Source organism: Peromyscus eremicus, chromosome 4 (assembly GCF_949786415.1).
Source record: "Peromyscus eremicus chromosome 4, PerEre_H2_v1, whole genome shotgun sequence".
NCBI classification, from domain to species: Eukaryota; Metazoa; Chordata; class Mammalia; order Rodentia; family Cricetidae; genus Peromyscus; species Peromyscus eremicus.
The window spans coordinates 18,840,120-18,849,450 of NC_081419.1; positions in this window are offsets into that span (position 1 = coordinate 18,840,120).

The window sequence follows — 9,331 nt, forward strand, 5'->3', positions numbered from 1 at the left end:
ACTGAACTTCTTGCCTGAGTTCCTGAGGTTTTTTTGTAGGTGGAAGTTTTTCAGCTGTCAGCAGCTCCCAAATAAATGCACTTGAGGCTTACTTATATTAATTACAAATGCTCAACGAATAGCTCAGGCTTATTACTAACTACCTCTTATAACTTAAATTAACCCATTTCTATTAATCTATGTGCTACTGTGGGGCTCATGACTTTTACCTCTCCTACGTGTCCTGTTTACTTTCTGCCTGGCTGGTGACTCCTCTCTCCATCCTTTTCAACGTTCTCAGTTTGGCTCTCCCTCCTAACCTTATTCTGTTCAGCTATTGGCCAGTCAGCTTGTTTGTTAAACCAATCACAGTGACAAATCTTCATAGTGTACAAGGAATTATTCCACAGCAGTTTTTATGTCAAATTTTTCTTCAATTTACATTTTCCTCAGGAATTCTATTTCTTTTAATACAGAGATAAAAATTCAACTTTCATATCTTGAATTGTTTGCGTTATTTTACTCAATGGTTTGTGTTTTCATGGCCTTCACTTAAAATATTTATAACTTTTTATTTCATTGAATGTACTTATAATTCATATTTTGAATTCTTGTGTTGTATTTAAGCTATTTTGCTTTCTCATCACAATTAGGTACTAATTTCTAAAGGAAACGCATTGTTCTATTTATTTGTGTTTTATGATTTTAGTATGTGACCCATCTGAACTTAGATTGTTAGTGCTGATCTTAGTATGTATCTTAGTTACTGTTGTATTGCTATGAAAAAACACCATGACCAAAGAAACCTCCATAAAAGAAAACACTCAACTGGAGGCTTGCTTACAGTTTTAGAGAATTAGTCCAGTATCATCATGACAGAGTTGTTTAAACTACCTAGGAAACTCCTCAGGCCTTTTCCTTTCATAGGTTACAGGATTTGCTGGGTAGGGCCTTTTCCTGAAGTTACCACTCCCTTTATTCCATTTTGAATGAGGTTTTACTTTAAATTTGTTATCTCTTTGAGCACCAGACTTGGCTGCAACATTACATTTTCAGCTACTCTTTTTCTCATCAAACTGTACATTTTATATTTTTTCTTCGTCCTCTTTCTCATTCTCATTGTTGATGAGAGTCATCACTACTAATCCCACAACAGAGTCAATACTAGGCTGTCTTGAAATCTTTTCTACCAACGTTAATCCAAAATTCTTTAATTTTTAGGACAAAGGCATAAAAAACAGCCACATGTTTGTTTGTTTGTTTTCCAAAAATATCATAAGAATGACATCTACACCAGCTGCTAATATTCTTACTCTCTATAGCCTCTTAAGCTGGGCCCCCACAGTCTACATTGCCCTCAGTACTACTGATTTAAAGCATTCAAAGCACTCTTTTAGCCCCAAATCCCAAACTCCTCTATATTCCTATAAACAACAGTATGGTCAGGCCTGTCACAGCAATATACCAATCCATGGTACCAACTTTTATCTTAGTTAGTCTTCTATTGCTGTGAAGAGGCATCTAGATTTAGGTTGTTAGAACTGATCTTAGTATGTATCTTAGTTACTGTTGTATTGCTGTGAAGAGACACCATGATCAAGGCAACTCTTATAAAAGAAAACACTTAATTGAGGGTTTCCTTGCAATTTTAGAAAGTTAGTCCATTATTGCCATGGTGGAAAGCCTATCAGAAGACAGGCAGGCATGGTGCTGGAGAAGTAGCTGAGAGTTTTATCATGATCCACAGGCAGCAGAGATGGGTAGGGAGAGAGAGAAAGAGATTGGGCCTGGCATATGCTTTTAAGCCTGAAAGCCACCCCCAGTGACACACCTCCTTCAGTAAGGTGACACCTCTTCCAATAAGGCCATATCTCCTAATCCTTTCCAAACAATTCCACTCCCTGGTAACTAAGCATTCAACTATATGAGTCTATGGGGGTCATTCTCAAACTACTGTAATATGGATATCTGGTCTCACTTTCATTAAAAGGGTAGTTAGATCTATGTTTCCTATTACTCCAACTTGTCAAATTGTGGGCCAGCTTTGTGGTGTTTGCTGTTCAATACTGGAGCAACTCTGCATTGATGTGAGAATAGGATATCAGAAGTTGCTCCATCTCAGGTAGTGACAAATGTAACTTTTAAGTCCAGGAGCAAAACTTCTGTAGCCTTTGAAGATTCTTGCTGTCAATACCAATCTTCAGGAGTCTGTGGAGGGCTCACTGGATTCTAAAGGTGACTTTGAGTGGCAGGGGTTGGTTTCACAATGGGAATGTGTTTTGCTCTGTGGGAGCAGGGAACAGGATGCCATGCATTATCAGTCAGAGGTGGGTAGGGCAGAGACCAGGTTGGGGGTCTCTATCTGGTATCTCAGTCACAGGACTCCATGAAGCCCTGAAGAGTGTGGTGGGTGGGATGGCTAAAACACTCAGTAACTGGTTCTGATGCTCCTATCTTGGATCATAGCATCTGATACTATCTTCTGATAGTGTGGTAAATAGGGTAGACAGTAGGTAGGTGTGTGGGTGTCTCAGTTAGGGTTACTATTGTTGTGATAAAACACTATGACAAAAAAGCAGCTTGGAGAGGAAAGGGTTTATTTAGCTTATACTTCCACAACACTGTTCATCATTGAAGGGAGTGAGGATAGGAACTCAAATAGGGAAGGAACTTGGAGGCAGGAGTTGATGCAGAGGCCATCTATGAAGGTGTGCTGATTAGTTGCTTTCTCATTATGGCTTGCTCAGTTTGCTTTCTTTAGAACCCAGGACCACCAGCCCAGGGATGGCACCACCCACAATGGTCTGGCCCCTCTCACATCAATCACTAATTAAGAAAATGCCCTACAGACTTGCCTACAGCCTTGCCTTTTGGTAGCATTTTCTTAATTTAAGTTCCCTCTTCTCAGATAACATTAGTTTGTGTCAAGTTGACATAAATCTAGCCGGCACAGTGGGTTGTATCTGTGATTGTGGTTGCTAGACACTATGTCCTCAGCAGCATGGTAGGTGAGTTGGCTGGCAACTGCCTGGGTTCCAAAGGATTGTTCAAATATATGGGCAGATTTTCCTTGAACAACTTCAACAATGTAGCTGAAGGCCATGTCTAGGTCTGTGGCCTTGCAGTAGCAGGGGTCTGGCTCTATGTCTATGCCCATGTTACCACCAAAGGCCTTGCAGACATGCTGGTCTGGGACTGCTGCCTGGGGCCATGTTGATGTCCAAGGGCTACAAAAAGCTGGTCCTGCCCCACACCAGCTGCAGCACTTGGGAGAGCAGGCCCACATCTTGCCTGGGCAGCACAATAGAGCTGGCCCTAGTGGCTGAGGTGCAGGTGAGTCAGCCTTGAGGATGTGAGCCCAGGAGAGCTGGCCCTTCCCCTGGTCTACCATGTGATGGCATGAGCACAGGAGAGATGCCAACCATTTGTCACCAATGGCAAGCAGAAGAGCTGGCCCTGAGAGTTGGAGAGATAGCCCATGAGCAGCCCCTGAAGGCATAAGCATGGGAGGGCTGGCCCTGACCCTTGCTGGCTTTGGTACTCAAGTGAGCTGTCCCTGGCCCTCACCAGGGCAGTGCTGAAAATCTGGCCCAATGGCATGAGCATCAGAGAGCCAGTGCAGCTCCATGTCAGCTACAGCAGGCAGGAGAGCTGCCCCCACCCCTCAGCTGGGCAAAGCAGGAGAGCTGGCCCTGGTGGCAGTGGCTCAGAAGAGCAGGCAGGCTGACCAACTCAGCTACCACGTAGGCCCAGATCCATGGCTTTGAGTTGGCCCACCCGAACATCTACCCCATGTACTGTAGATCCAAAGCTGCAGTTCTCCATTACACAGGACAACAACAAGACGTTCAGGAGAAGTCCCAGCAAGGTTCCAGTACTGATGGTGTAGCAGGAGCCAGAGGCCTTGAGCCAGACCAATGACTCATTTGCTGTGGGATGGTCTGTATGTCAAATTGCTCTAATTGGTCAATAAATAAAACACTGATTGGCCAGTGGCCAGGAAGGAAGTAGGTGGGACAAGGAGAGAGGAGAATTCTGGGAAGTGGAAGGCTGAGTGAGGGAGACACTGCCAGCCGCCACCATGACAAGCAGCATGTGAAGATGCCGGTAAGCCACGAGCCATGTGGCAAGGTATAGATTTATAGAAATGGATTAATTTAAGATGTAAGAACTAGATAGCTAGAAGCCTGAGCCATTTGGCCAAACAGTTTAAGCAATATAAGTCTCTGTGTTTACGTGGTTGGGTCTGAGCAGCTGTGGGACTGGCAGGTGACAGAGATTCGTCCTGACTGTGGGCCAGGCAGGAAAACTCTAGCTACACTCATTGCAATGAACATTTACAAATAAAGCTATTTGGGCAAAAAGGTCTATACTATGTGACATACTGTGACACACCACAGCTTCTATGGCAAGATTTTTTTTGTTTATTAGTCTTTTTAGTTTATTTTAATTTTTTTACTTTTTTATTTTAATTTTTTTTGTTTTCTTTTGGGGCAGAGGTTGCAATGGTGGAGGGTGAATATGGAGGAATGGGGAGAAGAGTGGGATTGAGTGCATAATGGAAAATTCACAAAGAGAAAATAAAAGTTGTTCTTAAAAAGATAAAAGAAAAACAATTTTTTGGGGGGGGATTTTTTTTCAAAACAGGCTTTTTCCATGTAGCCTTGGCTGTCCTGGAACCCACTCTGTAGACTGGGATGGCCTTGAGCTCAGAGATTGCCCCAGCCAGCGGGACCTAAAAAGAGGGCTGGCGAATGAGAGGGACAAGAAACACAAAGAATGAGAGCAAGACAGGATGTCTGATCAAGCTCCAAAATTTCATTTTTCTCTCAAGGCATATATAGGTAGGCAAAGGGGGTTCCAAGCAGGAAGGGACTTAATTATTGGGGTTGCAAGCAGGAAGGGACTTAATTATGGGGGTTGCAAGCAGGAAGGGACTTAATTACGGGCTGTTCGGCCAGCAGGGGATGTTGCTCTGGAGATTATCTATCTACTCTTGTCTAACTGCCTAATTGCTTAACTGCAGCTCACTCACCTGATATCTGAGAAGAGGTTCTAGTGCTATGGAGACTTAAGCAAGGCCTAGATCTAAGAAAAGAGGAGAGAAGCCCAAGGGTTGCTTAGGCTTATGGCTCCCATCAAGAGATCCACCTGCCTCTGCCTCCTGAGCACTGGAATTAAAGGTGTGCACCCCCACCACCCAGCACACACACACACACAAAATTAATGAACAAGCATATCACAAATATTGCATAAACATTATTATAATTTTATTGTTTAAAATTCATTTGAGCCAGGCAGTGGTGGCACACGCCTTTAATCCCAGCACCCAGGAAACAAAGGCAGGCAGATCTCTATGAGTTCAAGGCCAGCCTGGGCTACAGAGTGAGTTCCAGGAAAGGGGCAAAGCTACACAGAGAAACCCTGTCTTGAAAAACCAATAAATAAATAAATAAATAAATAAATAAATAAATAAATAAATAAATAAATAAAATTCATTTGAACTAGAGTCCTTATGTTTTATCTGGTAATTTTGTTAATAGTTTCTTATAATACTAATAATAATTCTAATGGCGTAACAGTGACCCTAGATCAATACGGCAAGGGAAATTATGTAGGCATGACCTTGTGGGAAAATTTACAACTTGCTTCTTTGTTACCTTGTGTCCCATAAAACCCAAGGAAGTAGCATAGATAAATGTCCCCAGGAAACATAGCTTGTGGACTTGAGTATTCTATTTCCTTCTCTGACTTTCTTGTCAACAGCTTTTAAAAGGTAAGTTTTGCTTTTGTTGATAGTGACTGTAGCTTTAATCACTTTTTTTTTTTTGCTGTTGTTTAAGGGGGAGAAGACCTGAATAAACTGCTTTAAATCATGGTGCTGCTGGATGGGGATACCATACTCAGTCAACAGTGGAAAGTTGTGTGTACTTCCAGACTATCGACAGTGAAGTAGCATAACAAGGGCATGGGGAGAAACTGTGAAATAGGTATTTATCTGGTATTTTTTTTCATATTTCAAAACTGGTACACTCAGCATGTAAACCTGAAGCAATCATCCCTTCTGGAATGAATGAACCTGTAGCAATATGTCACTAAAGCCTACTCAGATTAAAGACTGCACATTGACCACACCTTTCCTTTTTGGTTTTGTAGTGTTATGGTTTTGTATTCTCACCTTTGTAGTTCAAATAGCCCTAAGTAAGGTGATGGATGAATTACTTTACACTGTAAATATGTATATTAAATTAAATGGAAATGAGTAGAGAATTTATTCAAAACCGAAAATAATATATTTTCTAACATTTAAAAACACCAACTGTTTAGAACTGATGTCAGATAGTAACCTCATCCAAGGAGATTGGCAGAGAAAATATATACTATTAACATTGTTAATATTTCTTAAATCATTTTTTCAGTGGCCCATTTGGTGATAGTGCCCTGAGTAAACTATGATAGACAGATATATGTTAATAAGCACATAGGAAGGGACATGTCTGGAGCCTCATTAATCAATTAACCTTTTTGAGGTACCACATGTAGGATTCTAGAAAGTCATGGGATACAGAAGAAGCATGGGCTCAGATACAAGATAGACAACATACATAGATGTACAGAACTGGAAATAGGTTAAGAGAAATTTTGTTTTTACTTTCAGTTGCTATTAGGTCATGTACCAGTCCTCCAGAATCAATAATGTTGGCTGAGTAGGGACAAGAAGAAATGGCTAAGAACACAAGTATAAACCTCCTGAAGCTTGTTTACTCTTATTAAAGAATTTTTGGATCTCAAAAAGAATTTGGATCTAGAAACATCTTTTAATTAACATCAGTCTAGCTGTATAGCTGGGTCTGTTTGAGGGTCCCCTAGCAGTGGGATCAGGATCTGTCCCTGGTGCATGAACTGGCTTTTTGGAGCCCATTACCTATGGTCAGACACCTTGCTCTCCCTTAATGCCAGGGGTGGGGGATGGGGGGTGTGTGGAGAGTGTGGGGGGGAGTGGGGGGGGTGTGGGGGAGTGGGGTGTTGGTCCTGCCTCAACTGAATGTACCAGGCTTTGCTGTCCCTTTGTGGGAGAACTTACCCTTTTTCCTTTTTGAAGGAAGGGATGAGGGGTGGGCTGGAGGGGAAGGCAGAGGGTGTAGGGATGGGGGTGGGGAGGAGCGGGAGGAGGCATAATTGGGGATCTGCTGTTGTAAAATGTATTAAAAAATTTTTTGAGAAAAAATTAACATCAGTCTGTCGCCCCATATTGTTCCCCTGTTTTTATCAGAGTGTGGGAGTTTACACATAGGTTTCTGCTCTAGGGCCTCAGAGACATAAATAACAACAAAGAATGAAGAAGAGTAGTGTCATAATAGAGTATTAGAGGTAGTAAACACACAAGAGTAGCCTTCTGCAGTCTAACTTGCTAACCTGCACAGAGCAGAGAAGCCAGGGTGGATCCCACATGAGCCCCCATAGCAGCGAGCAAGTAGCACTGTCTGGAGAGTACCATTCCAAGTAAATGCATTAACAGGTGGTGTTATACTTGTATGTTTGACCTGATATACTACGTAATTTCCCACCCTTAATTAATTCTATGTACCAACTTTACTAGGTCAGAGGGTATCTATGCATCCAGTCCAACATTATTTTAGCTTTTTCCCCCCAATGAGGAAATATTTGAACAACTTGAGTAACATTTAAATTGAAAGATTTTTAATAAAATGAATTATACACCAATAAATTAGCGGCCTTCATCTTATTGCCTTATGGTGTAACTATAACAAAAACAATGGAATTTCTGAATAATATATATTTCTCTGAAGACTGTCTTTGCACTTCATCTGCAATGTCAATTCTTACTGATTCTAGAGGATATTGCCTTTGGACTTGAACAACAGCACTTCAAGGTGTCCAGCCTACTATTACATCATACAAATTTGGACCTTAACATAGTACACAATTGGTGAAAAAAAAATCAACCTTCCCATTACACACGCGCGCGCGCGCGCACACACACACACACACACACACACACACACATTCAAAATTCAATAGGGTAGTTTTGTTAAGTCAAATTGATGTCAGTAATGGTGGTGATGGTTTCCAGTAAGAGAATAAATCAGAATAACAAAATCTGGTGGGATAATTCACAGTTCCTACTCGACCAAAAAAAAAAAAAAAAAAAAAATCTGTTCAGGTTTAGGACTATTTTGTCTTTGTTTCACAAATGTGAATGTATATACAATTAAAATTGGTACTGTCTCATTTATTTGATATTTTCAACCTTTTAAAAATATTATTTATGTATTCAATAAATGTTTCATTAAATATATAGACATCTTTATTGAAAGTATTCCAGTAATTCACATGCAAAATAAAACATAGCAATTCTTGTTGGAGGAACACAAGACAAATATCTTGAGAAACATAGAGATCTCCATAATTAATGCTAAAAGCCTGAATGATTTTCTCCACAGAACAAGAAAAACAAAAGTTGTATCCTTTTGCTCCTTTTAATAAAGTGTTGTTCCTGAGGATCTAGTCAATGTCATGAAAGAATAAAAATAAATGAAGGCCATTCAGATTGGAAAGGAAGTGGCACAGCTATTACTGTTTTTAAACAGCATGGTTACGATGTATTTTCTAAGAAATCCACAAAAATAACATAACTAAAGAGTGAGTTTAATGAGGCTGCAGAAAAAGTCAATAAACAGAGATAAGTTATATTTGTAAATATTAGCAACAAACCCAAAAGATTACAATTAAATAAGTAATTCAACTTGTACTATCATCTAAGTACATGAAACCATTAACAATAGATTAAGAATGTAAAGAATAGGCAAATAGATGTAGAGATTTGTTCCATGGGTTGGGTGAGTCCATCTTGCTAATCAAATTAGTGTTAATTAAAATTCTATTAGCCTTTTTTGCAAAAATTGACACCCATTCCAAGATGTAATTAGAAGTGCAGAATATCTATAACAGCTGTGATGTTGAATGTTAAGTGTAAATTTTAATGGATGAATGAATGCAGCAAGGCCTGGGATGCAGATTTTAGTGTCTATAAAAGAGTTTCTTGAAAGACTCAAGGTGAGTCTGAGGGGCTGACGTGGAGAAGATCTTCCAGGTTGGTTAGGCAGCAGCCAATCAGCTGGGAGCACAAAAAAGAACCAAGAGAGAAGGCAAATTGATTTTCTTCTTCAAGAGTTGGGATAGACATTTTTGGCTTTCTGGACTTCAGAATTCTAGGTTCTTTGGACTCTGATCTAGGACTTATACCAATTCAGTTTCTCTTGATGCGATGTCACACTGAGAATCGCATCAAGAGCTGTCTTGCTCTGTAGACCTTTAACTTGGAATTATT